The 24,783-nt window shown below is 40.7% G+C and overlaps 1 long non-coding RNA gene across 1 annotated transcript in view; it reads left to right on the top strand.

The window, feature by feature from the left end:
- LOC128833536 (uncharacterized) overlaps positions 1-24,783 on the top strand; it is a 218,230-nt gene that overhangs the window by 5,069 nt on the left and 188,378 nt on the right. The window contains exon 2 of the long non-coding RNA XR_008444261.1: positions 862-922. This is a non-coding gene — a long non-coding RNA (uncharacterized LOC128833536). The remainder of the gene's footprint in view (positions 1-861; positions 923-24,783) is intronic.

The raw sequence follows: 24,783 nt of genomic DNA, 5'->3' as shown, positions 1-24,783 counted from the left end.
CAGTGAAGCTCCAGGCAGGCACAGGAATCTGCCCTCATGGGGTATATCTACACAGCAAAGAAAAACCCATGGCTGGCCCATGCCAGTTGACTCAGGCTCACAGGGCTCGGGCTATTGGGCTGTTTCATTGCTGTGTAGACTTGTGGGCTCAGGCTGGAGCCTGGGCTCTAGGACCCTGCGGGGTGGGAGGGTCCCAGAGCTCTGGCCCCAGTCCACACCTAGAAGTCTACACTGCAATGAAACAGCTTCGCAGCAGTGCCTAGGAGTGCCCAATATGTAAATCTAGCCCTGGTAATGAAAAATTGAGTCATTGCTGAGTAGGTCTATTCTTTTCCCGAGGAGAGGGTTGATTGCTTTACCCAGTGTCTTGCCAGAATCAGGGTTTGCAATGTATTCCAGACAAGGTCAAGATAATGCTGGTAGGTTGGAGGAATAAACTGGAAGAAGTAGCAAGAGTTGATAGTTGTTCCCTCAGCTGGGGGAGTATGCCCACCTTGTGTTACACAGATTCACTAATCATGTGTTTCTAGATGTCCGGCAGGAGTGTCTAAAAGCACTTACCATTTACAACCTTTCAGACCTCACCTCAGTGACCCATGCTTTTGTCAACTCATGATTGGATTACAGCAAAGTACTCTTCATGGGGCTCCACCATGACAGCATTCAGAAACTTCAACTCATGCAGCTGTGGCAGCCCTCTCGTTGAGTAGTATTTGTCATACAGAGCACATTACACTTCTGCTCTGTGATCCAAGCTGGCTTCTGATATGTTTCCGGATGGAATATAAGGTGTTAGTTTTAAGCCCTAAAGCCTTAAATGTATTTGGTCCTAGTTAACTCAAGGACTGCCTTTCTCCACAGGTGGTAATACAGCACTGGATATATTTAAGAAACAGCCTCCTGATTTTATTAGCGAGACAAGGTAGGTGTGGTAATATCTTTTATTGGACCAACTTTTGTTGGTGAAAGAGACAAGCTTTCAAGCTACACAGAGCTCTTCTTCAGGTCTTATTTTAATATTTCTTCAGATCCTGATTTTGTTTTGAAGGGTTGTAGTCAAGGCAAATTTAGTGAGGGGATCTTTTATACTATGGAACATACTTCCTTCATTTATTTCCCAGAGCCTTAATTTGTGCACCTTCAAGTCATAGTATCTGTTCTCGGGGGAGTAAGGTAAAAGGATGAGAGAGGTGTTTCCAAGACATTTTTTAATATGGGGGTGGGAGGGAGGAAGTGGGAGAATCCCCTGTTTTGGACCTTGGCACTGTTTATTAATATATAGTTTGTAAAGATTGTACTTGTACAACAGCATATGGGATAGGCACATTTTTACTAAGTCTAAAGAAATAAATAATAGAGGTACACACATCTTTGAAAAACATCAGTTAAGTTACTGCATTTGTGGTCACTAACTCATGGAACTGGCATTCACATGACAGATAACCCAAGGTTTTGCTGACCTTGGCAACATTATAGAGTAATCATTCATTAAGTAAGCATGAAATGTTCTTGAACAATTTACTCAGTGTCTTAGGCACTTAACATACTTTCCTTCGACAGCAACCATCTTCTTGTTTCACCTTCTATTTTGGGACATACATTTGTACTAATTCAAAGGATAATTCCATTCTCCATTTAGTGTTTGCCTTTTCCTCTCCTTTGTACAGTATTTAAGGGGTATGACTGAGTAATACAACTTCCTGTTCAACATTTATATTTTTGCATATGTCGCATCTCCCTTAATACATTTATAATAATACTCAGCCTGTCACATCTTCAAAGAGCAGTGCAAAGTCCAACACTCAAGGGCCTAATTCTACTCTCAGATAAATAGGCACAATTCCTATTGAAGACAATGGAAATGGTGTCCACACACACCTACGGACAGAACTGGACCTAATTAATTCTCTTGACAACCCTGTGAGGGAGGCAAACAAGAATTATTATATCAATTTTTACAGATAAACTGAGGCAGAGAGGCTTAGTGAATTGATCGAGTTCATGGAAAAACTCATTGGTAAAGCTATTATTAGAACTTAGGAGTTCCTGGGCTCCCAGTCAAGTGCTTAGTCCACTAGATCATAAAGCAACTCAGAATATTAAATAACCCCCCACACTAGGAGTTAGGTTTTTTTTTTGGGGGGGGGGTGGGTGGGTGGGTGTTTATTTTCCTCATCTTGGCATGAGAACAATCAAATGGTACCCCTTGTCCCATTTTTTCAGTGTGTGAAAGAGAGAAGAGAAAAAGTATGAAAGAGAAGCAGCAGCTAAAAAGGCAATCAGGTTCATGGCTAAAGTACACATGTGCCATTCACTCTTTTCAAGTATCAGGGGGTAGCCGTGTTAGTCTGTATCTACAAAAACAACAAAGAGTCTGGTGGCACCTTAAAGACTAACAGATTTATTTGGGCATAAGCTTTCGTGAGTAAAAACCTCACTTCTTCGGATGCATTCACTCTTTTATACATTTGTTTTGTTCCTGGATCAACTGGGAGAACAGAGATGGACCATGTCACATTCATGTAGTTCTGATGGGCCAACACCAAAGAGACAGTTACTAGAATTCTCACCTTTGTGGCACTATTTATGCTCAGTATACACCCCTAAGGATTCTAGTACATTTCAGAACACAGTTGGGGGAGGAAACATCATCCACATTGAAATTGAAAAGAAAGAAAGGGAGGGGACCAAGGAAGGGAAAAAATGGGAGGAGAATGTGAGGAAAAAGCTGAATGTGATATGAAGGGAATATAAAACTAAATTCAACAAAACATGGATATTGATTTTTGTCACATTTAGGATCCATTCGACTAATGGTTCTATTTTAAAATGATACTGCTCATTTTGCAATTATTGTAGCTAGATTTTTTTGTTTTTACTCCAGAAGTGATTTAGCATAAAACACATTTATTTGTTTATTAGTAATTGTTTTCTTTGAATCTTTTGTTCAGTTTTATTTTACTCTTCATAGGTGTCTCTATACTTCACTATTGATTGAAATTAACTGTTTCATTTTAGCCATATATATTGATAATATTTATCTAATAGTGATCACGTTGGGTAAATTCTTATGTGGTGCAACACCATTGACTTTAGTTGAATTACACCAGCAATTAATTTGGCTCACTAGATATAATGAGATGACTGCTTCGGAAGATGATGGGAATAATCAGAAGGAAGATGTTAAGAGAAAAGATTGGGGCAGTACATTTTCTTGTAGTATATAAATATTAATAGCTGATAGCCTCCACCTAGGACAAGGATTAGTTATGTAGGTATCAGAAATTATTAGCTAAAATACATTGTATTGAACCAGTTCTTCTCAAAAGTCATTCACCTATTTCCACTAAATTTAATAGCAAAATACTCATTGACTTTAGTTAAAGCTGGATCATGTTTGTACATTGAAACCATGCATTTTCTATGCTCTCCTTCCTAAGGTTGGGGCCCTTCTACTACACTGTTCATTCCACATTAGTATTTGCAGAATATTTTTTATGGTTGAATTTGGAATAGCCAGGCCCATATCTATCATTTATACTTTAATATAAAATGTGTTTCACCCTACCTGAATGAATGCTCTTTTATTTTGAATATTTTAAAAGGACACCGTCAGTTCGTTGTTTTTTTTAAATTAAGAATTAAAAAAAAAAAAAAAATCAAGATTTCTGGTAGCGTGCCCTTTAAATAATAGGTCCTGAATTAAAATAAAATCCTTTAAAAATTAAAGGTTTTCTATTCCCCTGCTGCAGTTTATAAGGGTCTTTTTAGCAAGGGAGAAACTAAGACCCTGATCATATAAACAGCCTGACTGTAGAGTGAAACTGCTTATACACGATGGTCAAATGGGCAAAGTAAAAGTATTGAAAAGAAATAGCAAAAAAAAAAACCCAAAAAACCAAAACAAAACAAAAACAAGGCTAACTCCTTTCAGTTATAGTAATCTTAGGTAGCATTTTTACTGGGAAAGATATAACGTTTTGTAGGCATAAGAGAAATGTGGTTTTGAAGCGGATGGTGTCCCATTTAAGGCTAAATAGCCTGAAGCTAATGCACTCATCCTGCTTCAAAGAAGATCTGTGAATGGGAAGGGAGAGTAATATCCCTGCATAAGTGTTTAATCATGATTGAAGTTTTGGGTTTTTTTTAAGGTGCAGCAGAAAATTACATTTCTGTTGGAAGTCATATTGTAGACTAACAAGTAAAGGCCTGATTCTGTAGTCCTTATTTGACAAAACTTCTGTTGAGATAAACAGGAGTTATGCCTGTGTAAGATCTGCAGGATCAGGATCATAGTATTGTGTATGTTCTTTTTATTATACCAGTGAATACAATTTTGGTTATCACTACAACCCTTAATAGGATATCATGGATGAAAAAAATCTTCAGTGTAGTATAATGAGGTGTTCAAATAGCTAGACTTTTCACTTGATTTGAAGAATTCATTTAATATCAGCTACATTTTAAATACCTATTAGTACAACATGAAATTCAGAGAGCCAAATCTCATTGATTAGATTTTGTCTGAATATGTTTTAAAACAGCTGCTTTAACTTCATTACATTACTTTAATGCCCAGTGGGTAGCCATTTATAAGTTATGTTTTATATACTAACTTGCACAGGGAAACTGTCTGACATAAAGTATGGTAATGCTTATGACTAGCTTATTTTTTAAAATGGGAGGCAAATACACTCAAATAAATGATACTAGAGTTAATAGGCTAAATTTTAAGCTTTTGCATAGTGTGGACCACACATTAACAGAGAGACTGTGAAGTGGATACCCCTGCTACCATTCACAATTGCTTAGACCACTTGTAAACACGTAACCTCCCTGTGGCAACTATAGCAATTTTTTTACAAGATAAAATATTAGGAAAATATATATTCTTAGCTGTCTTTTAATGTGTTCATGTTTTTTTTTTTTTTTTTTTTTTTGGAAAAAAGTGGATCACACTATCTACTTTTGCTCCTTATTTATTTCCTCCTCTCAACTGTTGTTTCTCTCAGCTGGTAACAAGGAGCAGGAGCCAGTACCGTGTGACCTGCCAGCTCTCTAGGTGCTGTATGAACACAAAACAAAAAGAGAGGCCCTGCCCCAAGAAGCTTGCAATATAAGTATAAAATAAGAGACAACAAATGGGTATAGACAGACTCTTATCCTGTGCACTTATGACTACAGCACCCTCCTCTGCACTGCAGGGGTTCTTCCTCTGTAGTGTCCTGATTCTACACTGGTCTGCTGCTTCCATGGCCTAGCTCTCCGGCCAGGTCAGCTCTCAATCGAGCCCTGTAGTTAACAGGAAAAATTAAAACTCAACTCAAAAATAGCCATCTAGGTGTTAAAGTCCATAATATAAACACTAGTCCTTCATAGAGAGCCAAGGTATTGTCAAGGTTAGGCCCCTGACCAGGCCAAGTTACTTGGGTTAGGACAGGGAGAGCCTTCCATCCATGTCCTAGTTTCACCCAGAACTGGCCAGATCAGGAGGGCGCTCCAGGAAGGGGCTGCCCTATGACAGAGACCAATGAGACAGTGTTGCTCAGCATGATAGACTGTGGTCTCAACACACCAACAACCTCACTGTGGTCACTTAGCACCAGATTTTAAGATCCAATCTCTAATTTTAATGCCAGTTTTTGAGTGTGCAGCCAATCGAACCCACAATAAAGTTAACTCAAGTTATAACTCAAGGGTTGGTCCTCCTAACCCAAGTCCCTTCCACACACAAAAGCTGTTAGATCCAGTGCCATCATGCTTTTAACACAAGTTGGCTGTCCTGTTAGGAGGTATAGGCTAAAGCTTGAATAAACACAATTTGTCCCTTTGTATCATGGCTACTCTGTAGTGTGGACACAAGTTAGCACTACTTGAGTGCTGCTAGTTCTCCAATACCTTTCTATGATTCCCTCCATGTGTCCAAGAAGGACAGACAAATTCTCCCACAATTCACTGAGGAAGAATTCATAAAGTGGCTCAGTTTAAAGTTTACTACAATGCAAAAAATCATGGGATGTTCCCCCAGAAGTCTTTTTAGTGCTACACATGAGTGAATGCAGCACCAGTGTGGACACAGCAGCTGGAGTGTTATTTCAGTGTGGCCATTTTTACCTGAGTGTAGATAAGTCAAGATAATGCACAAATGAAGATGTACTGTGAGTCACATAAGGTATTAATAATGATTTAGGAGTCGTCACAAAAATTTGCCCATCTACAGGCACAGCCCTGTTCTAGGCAATTGATAAACCACACAAAATGCAACAGACCCAGCACTGATTCCTGAGGTACCCTACTGGTGACTTCTGTCCACTGCAATTGTCATCACACTAATTTTTTGCTTATGCCTATTTAACCATTTTGCTTTCTAATTTATATATCTGCATTCCACATAGAAATTGGTCTCTCTGAGTCTAGACAAGGATTTAAAGGTGTGATGTTAGCACACGTTAACTATAACACATGCTAACCTGGCTGAGTCAAAGCATAAACTCCACCTTCTGTACCACAACCAGCTAACATATGTTAAAGGCAGTGTTCCTTGCCTGTGTTAGACTTTTAAAATGTATTAACCCTCATCCCTTAGATTCTAGTCTAGACAAAGCCCTAGAAAGAAATGCTTGGCAAAAGCTTTACAGAGACAGTAATGTAGACGAATAGTTTTACTCTGTTCCTCTTTAAAAAAAAAAGTTGGCCTCACATATTTTTGTAATACTATGTATCTTTGTTTGCTTTATTTATAAGCCCATCTATCATTTTGTCCTTTATGTTAGATTACACAGTTCTACCTAGGACTGGCTGAAGCCCTGTCTACATTGTTTTGTTTTGGGTTTTTTGCATTTATGTAGCTGCATTGGTGTTAATCCCCAATGTAGACATGCTACATCAGAATACCCAGGCTAAACTGCACTGTTGCAACTCATTTTTTGCATCAGAGCAATTTGTCTACACTAGGGGTTTGCACTGGTGCACCTACATCTGTACAGCTACAGCAATGTAAATGACAATTCACACCAGCTGAGAATCTGACCCCTCCTCACCCCCCTCTGAATAGATAATGCCCTAACATTTCAGAATTCAGACCTTTTAAAAGATGGAGTTAATAGGAGCCCCTTTCCAATTGTCTAGTATATGCCTGAGACCTAACACACATTGCTTATAGATACTAAATGATTTGAAAGAGCTCCTTTAGTATTTTGAGATATAAACCATTTATGTCCATCAGTTTATGTCCATCAGTTTATGTATAATTTTTGGACACAATGCTTGTGGCTATTATAAAATTATCTTCATCTCTTGCCTCCTTGCACATTTAAAAGCATATATTTTGGATCGCTCATCTCCTAATGTTAATGAATAGCTTAGAAAAGACCTTAATTCAGATCTTCAGCCATTCTCATATCCTCTTTCAAGGTCTCTACTGCTTCAGTGTTCAGGAGTCCTACATCATATTATTTTAGCTACCATGCTCTTTACACATTTTTGTCTGTGATTCTTCTTGTACGTGCCCAAGATAACTCATTGAAACTAGTCTTTATTTCATCCTTTCACCTCACCCCACTACTCTTCCACTTTTTATAAAGACATTTCTTTTTTGATCACATAATTTTCATCTCTCTGGCAAGCCACGATAACTGGTTTGTGCTTCTACTCGCTTTCTTGAAAACTGGGATAAATCTGCTCTGCATGATAAGTAGAACCAAATTAAATATGTTCCATCAGGTCTTTGCTCCCTTACCTTTTAAATACTGAACAGTACAGTAGTTCCAGTTAAACATTTGAATGCATTTTCTGAAAAATAAAAAACTTTGCTTTTCTAAAGTTTCCCATTAAAAATCTTCTGTCTGCTCCTGCCCAACAATCAGAGAATTGATGCTACCAAGAGGTTCTCAGATATCCCAGATAAGGTCTGCAGGATCAGTTGTAGCCAGGACCAGTAGTACCTTTCTTCTAATTGGAAACCACAGAAACGGTGTGAGAAAGTTCTCCTAATAACTCAGTGAAATATAAACACATCTTTTAATAACGTATACTTTGATAAATGTAATTAAGATTGGAATTATTCATATATTTGATTTCATTAGGCAGATATATGGGAAATACTCATTTTGCCTCGTGAACATAACCCTTGCCAGCTCATTGTGGTGCTCTGGCATGGTTATACGAACATTATCAAGATGTACTATTCTGGAGGGTCCATTTTCAGGACTGACAAGAGATTTGCCACCATTTTGCCTTCCTGAGAGCAGGATGCAAATGTCCTGTAATACACTGAATGCTATGCTGTGTTCAGCAGCAAAAAGTAGCCTTCCATCCATAATGCACAAAACTTATTTTGAATCATAAGGCAGAACAGGACACCTGCATCAGGTTTTTGCTCATGCTCACTTTCCTGATGCAAGCATGAGATACTTCAAAAGCTTTTGCCTCTTTGTCCTTTGTCATTCCCCTACCTACACATATTTGACTAATGAGTCAAGGAACATATTCCAGATCTTCATATTATAAGATGAGGAAAACCAAGTATAATTGCTTAAATAATGAGGGACTGATCATCCCCTTCTGTAGCAATGCTTTGCAGGAGGATACAGAGAGAAGTTTTCCATTGGGGTGGGGGGAAGAAGGGTTTCCCCCCCTACAAGCCCTATGGACCCCAGGACTCACCCAAAAGGCCTATATATCCTGAAGGATCAGCAGGAAGAGAGGCTCACCAGTGCACAGGCTCTATGCCTTTGTCTGACACTGCCCCCATCTCCATAACTAGACAGTGTGGCTCCATTAGAGTTCTGCTGCTAGGGCTTTTGCAGCAGGTGGCAGACCCTGGGACTCCACCTTAAAGAAGGGTCCCCACCACAGAAGCTGTATTACATTTCCACTCTACTGGGTTCTACTGGACACAGAAATAATGTCTGGCCCTGCCCCTCCTCCCCCAGCCTTCCCACTGCCTGTTATCTCCCCCTTCACAGATCCATTTATCCATGGAGCTGCAGGGGTAGTTGTGGGGAATGCTTCTGAAAAGGCATTTGAGACCACTTCTGCATGGGAGGCAAAATCCATATACAAAGACCCCCCTCTGTGAACAGATCTTGGGGGCACAATCAGTCCCTGAATCATTGGTGCAGACAGTTTCTAACTACTGCTGCATTCTCTAAAGTCAAATGCAGAACACAGCTTTGTATTCTATCAGTACTTTGGGCTAGGGGGAGGCACTGTTCATTATAAGTTTAGTCCTCTGCTCATTGAGTTCAGACAGACGAATACAGTGGTGCACTGTAAGAGGGAGATGAAAGAACCCTAAAAGGGGCCTGCTTTCCAGAGGCTGGGTGCTCAACACCTTCTAAAAATAGTGTGTCAAGGTAGGTACCCAAAATGTGAGGACACCAAATTACTAGTCCGTTCTGAAAATCTTGGCCAAGCTTGTCTAATTCAGGATCTTATAATCTTGTTCAGACAAATACAACACTTAGAACAAAAATAAAAGAATTCATGGAGAAGGGGACGTCAAAGGGAATGGAACAAAAGATTGTCTTTTTTACATCAGCTCAGCTCATTGGTCGATGAAGTCCAGTATCTTGCTTCCAGCAGTGGTCAATCCTCTATGCTGTAAAGGAAGGCCAAAAAAAAAAAAAAATTACTTTATAATGCACCATGGAGAAATCCCAAAGAATGGGCCTTCTTTGCATTGTTCATTGTAAATACATAGGCTAAATAAGAATGAGGAGGAACAAGAAGACATGCATTCCTGTTAATGAAGGAAAGCATATCTGTGTCTAATATACTGGCAAAATTCTACAAGAATAGTTCATCCTTAGGAAAATATTATCCCTGTAATGCTGCCAAGTTCAGTGTCTGCTTGAGTTATATCTGCTTTGTGTGGTAAGTGCTGGGTTTGCAAGTTAAAACTGTTTGGAACAACTGTAATTTGTTGAGTTCTCAGAACACTTTTACATTCTTCCATTCATGAATGTGAATTCATTGCTCCTTTGTGCATGTTCTAGTGCCCAAGGAAGGTCATAATGCCTGAGAGGAAGGACAGTCTGGACCTTAGGGTGCTAGTCTGGATGTGGGAAAGTGGGGTCCAGTTCCCTGCTCTGTTACAGACTTCCTGAGTGACCTTGAGCCCTGTTATTTAGGCCAAGATTTAGAGAAGGTATTTAGGCATGGCTCTGCTTGATGTTGCAATGCCTAACTAACTTAGGAGCCTAAGTGACATTTGTAAAAGTCAGTTAGGCATTTAGGACCAGTTTTTGAAAGACTGTTAAGTGCCTAAAGATGCAGATAGGTGCCCAGCAGGATTTTCAAAAGCACCTGGACACCTAACTCTCATTGAAATCAAAAGGGGTCAGGTGCCTGGATGCTTTTGAAATTCTCACTAGACATCTGAACTCCTTTAAAAATCTGGCTTTTAAAAGCCTAAGTCCCATTGCTTTTCAATGAGTCTGAGGCCAGGTCTCCACAAAAAACGTACATCGGTATAATTATGTCGCTTAGGGATGTGAAAAACCGCTGCAGCATTTTAAGTGTAAACTTGTCCTGTGGCTCTTTAAATTTAAAGAGATTTAAATGTTGAACAGAAGAAGGCCTACATTCCGTACCTTTAAAAATCTGACCCTTAGTCTCTCTGAGCCTCTCTGTGCCATGAAATAGGGACAATAGTACTTCCCTACCTCACAGGATAAATACACTCATTAAAGATTATGCGGTGCTCAGATACTATGGTAATGGAGCTCATGTAATTAGCCTAGTCTACTTACAATAGATATTCCTCCCTTCCTCCCTATTACCTCCCCATCTTCTGCTTTTCTTTTTCCAACTTATACACCTTGTCCCCTTTTGGGAATGGGACACAGGTCATTATAGGCCCATGGTCAAGTCTGCGCAACCCCCTCTGGATCTCAGAGTAATGTGGCCTAACAGCAAAAGTCAATCCACCTGCCCTCTCTATCATGGCTATCCGAAGGGCAGCCCTCACAATCAGGACTGTGCAGCCTAGCGGCCAAAGTCCATATGGCTGGTAAGGCAGGCTGCCACCCCAGTGTGGGTGGTGACTGGGATTGGGAGACCCAGGCCATTCCTCTCCAGGTCCCAATCCAGGACCCTGACGGTGGCGGGTTTGCCCGCCACCAGCTCAGTGGGGATCTGCCTGAAACATGCCAAGCTAGTCTCTAGTTCTCCAATCACCTCCCTGCAAAGTCTCCCTGGGTTACTTCCTACCCTCTTCTCCAGGGCTTGTGGTCTTGGAGATCTCCCCAGTCTCTCCTCCCTCTGTGGCATCCAGCGCCTGGGGGTCACGGGTCACCACTGCCTGGCTGGCCTCTGTGTCGTCAAGTGTCAGCGGTCCTTTAGCAGGAATCTGCAGCACACCTCCTTCCTCTCTGGCAGTCAACCTCAAATGAACTTGGCTGTTCCCTTTTATACCTCGCCTCCAACCGGATCATGCCCAGAAGGGTTGAGGGGGTGTGGCCTCCTTGGCCCAAAGAGAGGAATTATTCCCTGCAGTTCCAGTGCGGGGCATGCACGTCCTGTTATACACCCTTTCCACTATGTTCTGGTGGAATATGTTTCTGTTCTTAGAGAAACACACCTTGATGAATACTGATGTCTGAGTAAGTGTTGCGGAAGAGGTACCTAATGGTGTTTTTTCTATGAAACTTCCACAAAAGGTAATCATGCAGCCATTCATTAAGAAGATCCAGTTGCTTTATGTCACTATATAGAGTATAGATCACTGTAGAGTATGGGGCTCATATTTGACTATAATACGGCGCCGAAGAACTGCCTCTACATAGTCAGATGTTGATGCTACTGCTGCCACTTCTGAGTCCCCCCGCCCAAAAGCTGCTGCTAATAAATTACTAACACATTTGCTCTCATTAATCATTCTTTGAAATGGCAGAGCAGTCCTTGCTGATTGAAAATAATTATTAGCTTCTCAAAAGGATTAAACAGCCTGTTTAGATTTTCATTTATATCGCCATTTTGATGGAGTGATGTGGGGGTATATACACAGCCTTTGTCTTAAAAGTAATAATAATAATTAATGCTGTTTAACAAAGAGTTACAGAAAGTCACAGTACAAAGAGAGAAAGAAAAGGCAGACAAGGTGAGCAGCGGAATAAAGTAGGACACAGAAGACAGCATTAGATTGTGTTGGACAGGAAGCCTCCTACCGTAGCAGAGGAGTGATAAACACAAAGGAAAATGCAACATTCCCAACATAGCAGTGGAGAGACTTGAAATTTCTGGCTAACATTAAAATCTGAGCAGTGTAATTAATCTGGAATTGAAAGAATACCACAGATGTTTAAAATTATTTTTTTACTGACTCAGTATCCTGCACGTTTACAAATTGTAGGCTGTGGATTAATAGCCCCTGAGGTTCTTTGCCCAATGGGCTTTGCTCCAAGCTTTGTATTTGCACTCAATGAAGCTCATTTGGAGTTAGACTCTCGCCTGAGATCAGGCTGTAAGAAGTTTTTAAAAATAAAATCTGTTTGGTCTCACATTGTTCCACAGACTCTGTGGGATGGGTTTACTCATATGAAAAACAAACAAACAAAAAGAATAAAATTGCTGGGTGAAAAGGAGAGGCTGGAAAGCAGCAGTGTGACTGCATAGAGGTTTTGTGGGATTCTGGCTTTGGGATAGGAGGGGCTGCAGCAGAATGAGGGTAACTAATAATAGCTCAGATTGGCCTGATTCTTCAGAATCAAAATTGCGACCCTGCCAGAGCATCCAGTTGGACTGCTTACTACAAATACTAAAAGTTAGGAGACGTAAAATATAACACTTTTAACTGGGCCTTTCATACGAGGAACTTGACATGCTGTACAATCCTTATTGGAACATCACACAACGCTCTTTTGAGGTAGGGAGGTGTTTTTACCCCCATTTAAGAGATAAGGGAACTGAGGCACAGACAAGGCACTGTGGCTTGTCCTCACTTCGCTCAGAGTCAGTGTCATAATTGGGACTAAAATCCAAGAGTGCTGACACCCAATTCCCTGCTCTAAACACTCAGTCACACTTCTTCCCTACTAAAAGAGAAATCTAATATGGCTCCCCTAAAGCATTGCTTCTTTTGTTCTTCAGCCTGAATTTGTATTGGATTCCAAAATATGAAAATCTACCTATAAAAACCCGATACTTTTTATAGCTCTGGCCTGGGACTCAGAAGAGGCAGCTTCAATTTGTGAGAGCTTGGACATGTCACTGAACTAGTCTCTATGCCTCAATTCCCCCTCTGTAAAATGGGAATAATATCACTTCATATCTCCCACACTTTGTCTATTTAGACTGAAAGACCTTTGGCCAGGGACCATCTCTTAGAGTATATAATGCCTAGTGCAGTGATTTCAGATGGGCCCTTTCGGTGCAACTGTATTACAAATAATAACAATATAGGATGTGACAGAGGCCCTGTACAGAGTTTCTGTACAAACACAGAGTTAAAGACAGTCCCTGTCCCAGAGAACATACAATCTAAATAAAAGTGGGTTTTTAGCAGCTATCCACATAATTCTGATGTAAATATGAAAACTGTCTGTGCAAATGTTTGGAAGTAAAAAAACGGTTCCTTCTCCGAGAGTTAAATATTTGACTATCTATATCTGTTTTCTCATCCAGTGTCTACAGGTTAGGTCAAGATGCCGGGTTATTTAGTACAAATTTTAATGTAATCATGAATAAATGTTTTGAATGGTTATCATATATGTGTAGTTTATGCTTTTTCCAGTCTTCAGTGTCTTTAGATTCCTACATGCAGGATCCATTTTGAGTGTATTCTTAGCACTGGAGGTTTTGTTTTTCAGAGTTCCCATTGCTACTCTGAGATCTCCTTTCTGAGAACTCATAGTACTGAAACAGGGTCATGACCTTTCCTTTTCTTTCACCAGCGTACTCAGTAAGTATTGCATTAGTACTACACCACATTCATTTCTATTACACTATGTGCATATTCTTAATCAAGCATTTTCCATGCTTTACTTTTTTGTTTAAATGTATGCACATGAATATGAAGAAATATAACTGACAATTACATTTTATATACTCCCCTTGCATAGGCCCATTGATTTCACTGGAGAAGGAGCCAGTCTAAACCTATAACTAGCTAAGTCATGGGTCAGCTCCTTCTCTCAATGAAATCAATGGTAAAATTCCCTTGACTTCAATAACAGCAGGATTGGGCTCAGATTAATTAACCTAAGGAAAATATGTGTCCAACCTTTAAATATATCTACCATGTAAATAAGACAATACAATTTATTCATATCCTCCATACTGCATCCTAATTCCGTTGGGCTCCATTTAAGCTGCTTTATGCACCATGCAGGGGAGTATGCCCCTGTGTGGGCTCCCCTCATCGCAGCCTATGCAGGAGAACAGCATCGCTGCCATGGCCATTTGTTCCTTTCCAGCAGTTGGGGATGGGGAGTGAATGAACAAAGGCAGGGAATGGGAGGAGCCTTGACTTCACCTCCTCCAATGTACTGGCTAGCAGAGTTGAACCAGTGTGGAGGAAGAGGGAAGCAGAGGGAGGTATAGGGTTAGTGCAGTTTACCTGGAAAAATGGGGAAGCAGGAATCAAATGTCAACTTTCTGATGTACTGGTGCGATTCATGAGTAAGACAAGAAGATTGCATATTAGCTCCTATTTATATTTATACACTATTAAGATGATATGTCTATTAGAATTAGATGGTGCCTGGTGAGTACTTCAACCTTTGGGCTATCAGGGCTACTAACTGTGAACTATATACAACAAATATAATTACAAGCCCAACAACCCTACAATAACAGTGCAAGAGCACAAAGATGGAGAAAAAATGGTGGTCAAATAGCTTGTCTGTCTTCTGTATAAACTTCAGGATAATTTACTGAATATCAAGCTGTATGTATGGGATATCTTTATGGATTTTATAGAGCAGAACACATTTGCAACTGCTAACAGCATTGAGGAAGTAGGACTATACAGGGAAGCAGCATATACTCAATTTTAATGTGGTCTTTCATTATTAACTTGTATTACCATGTCTGTTTTATTATGAGTTGTATTTATTATTATGATTGTTATGTTGTTTGGGCCTGATCCTGTACTTGTTGCTCAGGAAAAACATGTAATGGCAGTTTTTCCTGAATAGGGAGTACAGGATTTTCCTCCTTTGTGTATTGTTTTGTCTCCTTTTGTTCATGCAATTAATAATTTGCCACTATACTGATTGCAATTATTTTATATTGGAAAATAATAAACTTAAAATTAAAGAATCAAAAAGATTTCACTTTCAAGAGGGTTGTTAACAGGAAAGAGTGAAAAATCCCTATAACGTCCATAGAAAGTATTCTGGAAGTGCTCTTTTATATTTAACAGGAGCCAAATACATTTTGTGGGATGAAACTAAAGTGCATTTAGACTGTTTTATTTTCAGCACATTGTCTGGTGCTAAGACAAAATGTAAAACTAAGTATATTCATCCAAAGATAACTTAAGTTTCTGTTCTCATTTAGATTTCATCATTTGTTAGAAATCTCCTAGGTGATTAAACTAATGCTCTGTAAAAGAATGAAACAGTCCTGCAGAGCACTTCTCCAAACAGTGAATAACTTGCTCAGTTAAACACTATTGGATTTTACAAAATTAAAATCCTAGGACTTTTTTTAATATAATATATTTTATCTGTGAAAATTGAACAAAATTTTGTGCTACTCTCAAACTAAATTCCTTCTGTAATTAATAAAAAATATTATAGTACATTTCTGTTAGTGTCTTCTCTGACAAATTTAATAACTTATTTTCCTAAAAGAAAAACCCCTTATCTTTCAAGGCTTGTGGTAACACTGGGATACACCATGAAATTATAAAGAGTATCACACAGTTCATATTTCTTTGTTGGGAGAAGATTAAATTCAGTCTGGGAATTTAACTTTTACTGTTTCAGGTGAAACACTTTATTATTATGTAATATTTATATTGTAGTAGCTACCTATATTGCAGTAGAGCCCAGAGGCCCTGATCAGGAGGATCAAGGCTTCAGTGTGACAGGCAATGTGCCTACATATATAGAGATATGGCCCCCTTCACATAAAACTTACTGTTTGGGGGCATGATCCTGAGACTGCTCACCTGATTAAAGTTGGCTCATTGAGATTACTCACATGCTTACGGTTAAACATGTACATATGTTTGACTGGGGCCTTAAAAGACAGGTGACATTTGATGTATGTGGAAGGGTAGCCAAAGATACACTCAAATATATATCCTTGTTACATACATATACACATTTGCTTTTTTATTATTATAAGTAGATAAATTATTAGTTATCCCCACCTGCTTCTGGAAAATTTCTTTTAAATGGTGGAAGAAAGGTTGGTATTGAGTAGGGATTTGAAGGAGAGAGTAGTAACCTTATCAGTTCAGAGAGAGAGTCCCATGAGTGTCAGGCAACATGGAAGAAGGAGTGGACATGCTTTTGAGTTGACCTGAGGACTGGCTTGGTTTTGGGTTTTTTTTTTTTTTGCATCTTGCACACCCAATTTAAACCATACCTGTTCATCACTATCACATCACAATATGTAACGGTGGAGTAAGACTATATGAAGCCTGGATACAACCCAACCTCTCATGAATATGTGCATTTCCTGACTAATTCTAATATACACTTTGACTTACAACAGTAGCGAACAGAAATAATTACTTCATCTGTTTCATAGGACAATTTCATTTCTTAGTTTTAAAATTTCATACAAACATATTAACATAGTGCACCCTCTAAGTGCGTTCACAGTATGCATGCTTTGGTACGTTGCTATATCAGTGCCAAATCTGACTAGAGCTGATTGAATAGTGGGAAAAATTGTATGCAATCATTCATTTGAATTCAAAAGCAAATTTTGATCTGATCATGTCCACAGTCCTTTCTGTGAAAACTCAAGCACCATTGTTACAATTGTGAATACTCCAGAAAAGCTAATTTTAAGATTGAATGCTTGAATATTTACTAAATTTTAGCAGTATAGTCACAAAGGGGTGACTCAGTTCTCCTTCAGTAAACCCCCTGAGGGCATTGAGGGCCAATGCTTGATCCTGTAGAGAGCTAGTTGACTTGAGTTGGGGATCATTTTTGCCCAAGTTCAGTAGACCTGTGCCAGCTGAGAAGACAGCCATGCTTTCTAGTAACCTAAGTTGATACTTTTTCCTATGAGAATATTACAGAGTGCACAGGACTCTGTCAGAATGATCCAACTTTTAAGAAGTTCCTTTCATGAGATTTGATCTTGAGGACTTCAAAGCTGTCTGAGGGATGGACATTTGCTGGAAAAGGATTGGCCTATCTGGAAGAAGGAGGAGTGCCACAGATATTCAGCAAATGAGGCGTTTAGCCTCTTGGGGAAAATTAGAATCACCTGGCACTTGTCTCACTGTGCTTTATTTAGTCTCTTCCAGGTCAGTGGGCAAAGTTGTGGGGGTACATAAAATAACTGCTATTCAGGGGACTGAGAAAGCCTCCTGATTTCAGGTTTTTGGCTTGAGGTACGTACTGCCCTGTGAGCAGGAAGTGCTTGGACTGGGATGCAAACAGTCCATGGAGGGAAGACAGCTGTAGGAGATACAGTTCTGAAGATTCCCTGTTGAATGACCATTCCTCCAGGTTCCTTCAGTCACCCTGGAGGTTCTGTTTCCCCAGAATGTGTAATATGGAAGAAAAGAGCTGATTCTAGCAACAGGATCTCACCCTTTTTTCTGCTTTGGTTGTTCAGATAGGTGACCACTGCTGTATTGTCTGTTCTAACAGAATGTGGTGGTTGTTATAGGACTCCATGAAGATCAGAAGGGCTAGTTGGACCATCCACAGCTCCAGGATGTTGATGTGAAGCCTATGTTCCTGTGATGAGCACTGTTCCTGGTGCACATCTCCATTCCAGGACACTGGCACTGGCTAATAGATTAAGTCAGGGCAAATCCTGAAGGAAGTTCCCTTTCAGAGGGTGGCATTTTGACATCCACCAGGTTAAGGAATTTCACCTTTAAGGCAATGAAGACTTGGGAGTTGAGGTTCTCTCTGCTCATCTGATGAGATGACAGTATAAATTGCTGAAGAATCCAAACATGATAAAGCGATCAGCTAAAAACAGCAGTATGCCCCAGATGGTATATGCCCAAGAATTCTGAATTAATTTAAGAATGAAGTGGCAGCTAGTAAAAAAATATGCAATTTCTTATTAATGTCAGCTACTATAACAGGGGTTCTCAAACTTAATTGCATCGCAACCCCCTTCTGACAAAAAAAATTACTACACGACCCCAGGAGGGGGGACCAAAGCCTGAGTCCGCCTGAGTCCCACCGCCCTGGGGTGGGGGCAAAACCTGATCCTCACTGTCCCGGGCGGGGAAGAGGTCAAAGCCCAAGTCCAAGAACTTCAGCCCTAGCCAGGGGGCCTGTAACCTGAGCGCCGCTACCCAGGGCTGTGGAGCACGGGCTTCAGCCCTGAGCCCCAGCAAGTCTAAGCCAGCCCTGGTGACCCCATTAAAATGGGGTCACAACCCACTTTGGGATCCTGACCCACAGTTTGAGAACCGTTGTACTACAGTAAAAGATTGGAGGGTAGCAAATATTGTACCTGCATTTTAAAAAGATCTAGCAGTGATTGGGAGAATTATAGACAAGTAAGCCTTACTTTTGCCCTTGGCAATTTGGTTGAAGTGATAATTAAAAACAGAATTACAAAAGACCTAGATGATCATGATACTTTGGGGATATAATAAGCATAGCTATTGCAAAGGAAAATTGTGCCTCACTAACCTATTCAAATCCTTGAATGTGTCAATAAAATAGTGGATAAATGGGAACCAGACAATATAATTTATTTGGACAAAGTCTCTCTCAAAAGGCTACTAAAGAAACTAAGTAGTTATGTAAAAAGCAACAGAGGGTCCTGTGGCACCTTTGAGACTAACAGAAGTATTGGGAGCATAAGCTTTCGTGGGAAAGCTTATGCTCCCAATACTTCTGTTAGTCTCAAAGGCGCCACAGGACCCTCTGTTGCTTTTTACAGATTCAGACTAACACGGCTACCCCTCTGATACTTAAGTAGTTATGATGTGTAAAGTAAAGTATTGCCATGCAGAAACTGGGTAAGAGACACAAAACAAAGAGAAGAAGAAAATAGTCAGTTTTCATCATGGCAAAAGTTTACCTGTGGGATGCCTCAAAGACTGGTATTGGGTAGTATACTTATTAATAATCTGGATAAGGGAGTGAACAGGGTGTTAGTTGAGCCTGGAGAAGACTGTGAGGAACTTCAGCAGGACTTAACCCAAGCTAGGCATATGGCTAACAGGATGACAGATGAAATTCAGTGTTGCCTAAAACAAAGTGATACATATTGGAAGAAATAATTTGAACTATTTGTACATTTTATTAAAATCTAAGTTACATAAACTCAGGGAAAAGACCCGGGTATCACTCTTCATAGCGAAGGAAGACCTTTGCTTAATGTGTAGTGGTGGTCAAAAAAGCAAACAAAATGTTAAGATTCCTGGTAATGTGTGCTTAGAACCAATGAGGGCCTCCTGACTCCCATCCCCTATCCACTGGACCATGTGTCTCTCTATCAAGACCCCTGCTTTAATTTGATTAAGGGCTTTAAATATCAGGAACCTTGAGGCTGTTCTAGTTGTAAGGACCCTGAGTGGTGAATGGAACTCGAAACTTGCACTTGGGCAGAATATACTTTGAATACTTGCATTTTATGCCATTAATTGTCTATCAGCTCTACTTCAAGTTTGTCATTTTGTGCTCAGCTCCTTTGTTATACCCCTGCACTGAAGATGGAATGGAAAGAAATTCTGGAGCCATTAGAACATAACACCTTTCAATCTCATTTCCTCCCTTTTACTTACAATTTAAAAAATTCAAACCGATGGGCTTCTGAGGCTTGCTGGGTGGCACGTGCTTGAAGAAGCATCTGGGGAGCAATATATTCAATGCAGTAAGAGGTGATATCGCACACTCTTCCACACCCAGGGTACAGTTATTAATCTCTTGGTAATTGTGTTCACATTTGAACTGTCTGTCTCTTTTGTGAGATCCAATAATCTTTGCTTTTTCTCCTTTTCTAGGACTAATTTTCCATATCATTAATTTTCAGTGGCCAGGCTTCAATTAGCTTAATCAGGCATTGATTAGATTTCTCAACTCCCTGACATTTATTTTCCACCTTGCCTATATGGTTCCACGACTCCATTACCCGATTGTTCACTTATTGCGTATCAGGTTTATTACTCTCCATTAAGATTACCTGATGAGAGGTCTCTTTAGCCATCCAACTAGCCATTTCCATTAGCGATGCTGTCATTTCTCAGTCAAGGCCAGATTCTACCATCCTTACAATGAATAGTGCTTTCTTCTAAGTAGTGCCCTTAAGATCAGTAGACTCATCACAGAGTAATGTATTATTTACCATGAGAAGTGGTAGCAGACTGACCAAAAAGGAAAGTGTTTGACTTGGCACACTCTTAGTAACCATTGCTTAAAAACTTGTGAGCCTTAGAAAACTTACTATAGAAGCAGACTACTGTTATTTTTCATAATATACAACATCCCTTCAGTTTCCATTGTTGTTTTCAGCTGCTTTTGTCAATTTCAAGACCTACACTATTAAAACAAAAACAAAAATCTTCAGCATAATACTTTTTCATAAACAGTACTCCCATTTTCTGAGGGAAATTCATTAACTGATGCAGTTTCACTCTTTTTGCTGCCCTCATCTCATGAAAACATCTAACTCCCTTCCTTTATTCCTTTAAGGATTTCACAGATACCATGTGTGTTACGATAGCTAAATCTTCATTCTAAAGTGTAAACTTTACTATTATTAGTAATAATAATAATTTGATTTCTGCTTAATAATTGCTCCAAAAGTTCAGAGTTAGCACAGATTAATGATTGATACAATCAAACATTGTTTTAAGGAATGATTTGCCTAATTGCATAGTTGACATGGTGTAATGTCCAGAGAAAAGAATTAGTCAGGACTCCTGGGTTTTGATTTTATCTCTGTCACTATGTAGCAAAGGGAAAGTAAAAACAAAACCAGACCTCTATGTTCTTCAGTTTTCCTATTTATAAAATGAGAATAAAATAGGGCTTTGATCTTTGAGCTCTCTGGATCAGCTCCTCATATAAAAAAGTATTATTGTAATATACCTGAATGTATTTCATTATATATTTGTAGCATAATATATAATCACATACCAGTACTAATACATACAATTGCCTCTTTATTTAAATTATAAAAAGATCTTTCTACAGATTTGTATTTCACCTCTTTCCTTCAAATTGTGACCAATAATAGTATGAGCATTAGTTTCAGCCCTTTACCCTCTCATTTTTACCAGGCAAATTTCACCTTTTTTTTTAACCCTTTTCATAGTCCTTTCCCTCCTTACTGACGATGGAGAATAACGATTGCATTCAGTTCACTATTGCTATTACATTCACTTCCTCTGGCCTTATTCCCCTTTTTAAAGAGTTAGTTGCAACTCAGAAGTACATCACTTGTATGCGTGCATACTTGGCTCACTGTGTCAGCAGTGCGCGTACTCACCAGAAATATTTGTGATGATGAGCGGTTCAGTGCACTTCTCGAAGAAATCCCAGTGTGCAATCCGCTACTGTCCAGTGCACTGTCTTTTGGGAAATTTTTGCAATGTATGGTGGGACAGAAACGAGTCATGCAGGGGTAAATAGGAGCAAGGAGTCAACTTCTCAGCCCATAATGTCGGTCCAACTGTCTCCATCCCATAATGTCATCTATATTCCATAATGTCATCTATATCCCATAATTTTCACACCTTTTAAAAAAATCCCACAAACCCACGTGGCCCTACTTGCTGTCCACCATCTCTGACAGAAGCATGGAGACTGCACAGCTCTTCCCTATTGTCATGAGCATTGCAAGCACAGGGTGCACGATCCTGCAGTATCTGCAGAACCATAAGAAGAACCAAATCATCAGGGAACATGACAATTTCTTGGAGGACAGATTGGTGTGGTAACTAGCAAAAACCTATTCAAGGTTTCTGGTGGTGTTCACAGAGCAGCTGCAGATGGTGGGTCCGAGAAACAAGCACTGACTGGTGGGACCACTTCATAATGCAGGCTTGGGATGATGAGCAGTGGCTACAGAACTTTTGGATGCACAAGGCCACATTTCTGGATCTGTGCGCTGAGCTCGCCCCAGCCCTCCAGCACAGGGACACCAAAATGAGAGCTGCACTGACAGCAGAGAAGTGAGTGGCAATCGCACTGTGGAAATTTGCAATGCCAGGTTCCTGCCAAACAGTTGGGAATCAATTTGGCGTAGGGAAATCCACCTCAGGGCTGTTGTTCTGCAAGTGTACAGGGCTATCAATCACCTCCTGCTACTCAGGACTGTAACTCTGGGCACCGTGCAGGACATAGTGGATGGATTTGCAGCAATGGGATTCCCTAACTGTGGTGAGGCGATAGATGGCACACATATCCCTATTTTGGCATCCGACCACCTTGCCACAGAGTACATCAGTAGAAAGGGCTACTTTTCTATGGTAATGCAAGCATTAGTGAATCACCAGGGCCACTTCACTCACATCAATGTTGGCTGGTCAGGAAAGGTGCATGGTGCTTGCATTTTTAAGATCACAGGACTGTTCAGAAAGCTGCAAGCAGGGACTTTCTTGCCTGACCAGTGGATTATCATTGGGAATGTTGAAATGCCAATAGTGTTCCTGGTGACTAGTCTACACATTGCTCCCTTAGCTTATGAAGCCATACACCGGCCACCTCAATAGCACCAAGGAATGATTCAACTACCAGCTCAGCAGGTGCAGAATGACAGTTGAATGTGCTTTTGGTCGATTGAAGGAATGCTGGCATTGTTTACATACCAGATTGGATCGCAGTGAGAAAAATATCCCAATGGTTATAGTTGCCTGCTGTATCCTGCATAATATATGTGTAACAAAGGGGGAAAACTTTCCACCAGGATAGAGAGTAGATGTGGAGCAGTTGTCTGCTGAGTTTGAACAGCCAGACCCAAGTGCTATTAGAATAGCTGAATGTGGAGATATACGGCTCAGGGAGGCTGTGAAAGATCATTTTAACAGTGAGCTACAGTTATGCGTATTGTTGTACTATGCTCTACCTGGCCTTGCTCTTTTGTGGCCTGTAAGGAATTGTATGGTGATTGCTGTACATGTAGGAATATAACATTGTCAATACATCTATTAATTTTGTTTGTGGCTTATCCTATGAGTTGTGTCACGTTGTCAGTAACAACTAATTGGTTGCTTTCAGACCTGGTAAGTACTTGGTAGCAGATGTTGCAAACTAATAAAGATGAGTTATGTTTTAAATAATGGATATTTATTTTGTAACAGAATTCAGTGCAAAAAAAAAAAACCATAAAAATTTTAAAAGTTACTAAAACTTAATAAATTAAGAGAACAGAACTTATGAAGGGGAAAGAACATTCATGCCCATTTCAGCTACTCCACCAACCGTGGCTTTCACAGATCAGTGTATGTGAAGCTGTGATTGTCTTTAATGTCTCCTGGGGCCCCTGATGCCATGTGGAATAGTGAGGGGGACATAGGAAAGTCCCAATATTGAGTTCTCAATGGGCTGCAGAGGGAGGCAAGCCCAGTATTGTTGAACCTGCATGTCCACCAGAGTCTGCAGCATCTTCAGGATGCTGTTTGCTTCCTGAGAAACCCCATTATGTGCTGTGTATCTCCCTCTCCTTTTCCTGCAACTTTCTCCTCTCCGCTCTTTCCTTCTCCAGTCTGTCCACAGTGTTCAGCCTCCTGGCCTTGTGCTCACATTCCGATCCAACACTCACTTGTAGGATCTCACTGAACATGTCATCCCCTCTTCTTTCTCCTTCTTCTCTGGTTCAAGCGTTTCACGGGCGTGGAGAGGGAGATGCTCAAGGCATGGGTGGCAGGTGAACATGCCCTTGCGGGAGGCTAACCCCTGGCTCCTCCACCTCTGCCTGTGGCCCCACTCCTTCTGCTCCCCTCCCCTGCCAGAGCCCAAAGCACACCTCTCCCCATGGCTTCCGGCCCTCCTGCGCACCCAAAGCCCCAGTGCTGGGCGGGCGGGTGGCATGGACGGAGTGCTGGGAGGACGGGCGGCACAGCGTGGTCCCAGCCCCAGGGTCTTGTGCGCACTGCGGCCCCAGCCTGCCTGCCCCAGCCGCTCAGCCACAGAAGGGAAAAGGAACAGCGGGCAGGAGGAGACCTGGGGGTGGAGCATGGACGGGGTCACACTAGGCTGTTTGGGGAGGCTCAGCCTTCCCCTTCCTATGCTACCCGCCGCCCATGCCTCAAGGCCACAAAGGCAGCAGCTGCAGATAAAACACAGAGGTACATTGTCAATATAGTCACTATGGAAAATGGAACTTAAGATGCAGAATTCACTCCCCAGGCTCTCTTAAAATTTTAAGCACTACCTGCTTACTTTGCTTGGAATTGCTTACTTGTACACGGTGCCAGTCACAGCACCAGCCATGGTGAGTATGGCCCACCAGGGGAAGGGGAAATGAGGAGGAAATTGCCCGGGCGCATGATTCTAGTAGGATAGGGCAATGGTCCCGAATACTGCCACTGTTTTCCACAGGTGGTGGTAATTTTAGCTGATATCTCACTCCTGAGGGTAACAAAGGTGGAGACAGCACAGTTGCTGATGGTGTCTCGAAGCTGCCCAGGCCCATATGCTGCTAATCTGTGTACTGCAATGGTACCTG

The sequence above is a fragment of the Malaclemys terrapin genome, chromosome 3, assembly GCF_027887155.1.
Source record: "Malaclemys terrapin pileata isolate rMalTer1 chromosome 3, rMalTer1.hap1, whole genome shotgun sequence".
Lineage (NCBI taxonomy): Eukaryota > Metazoa > Chordata > Testudines > Emydidae > Malaclemys > Malaclemys terrapin.
Note: the sequence above shows the minus strand (reverse complement) of the source record. Positions and strands in the feature narration are given on the sequence as shown.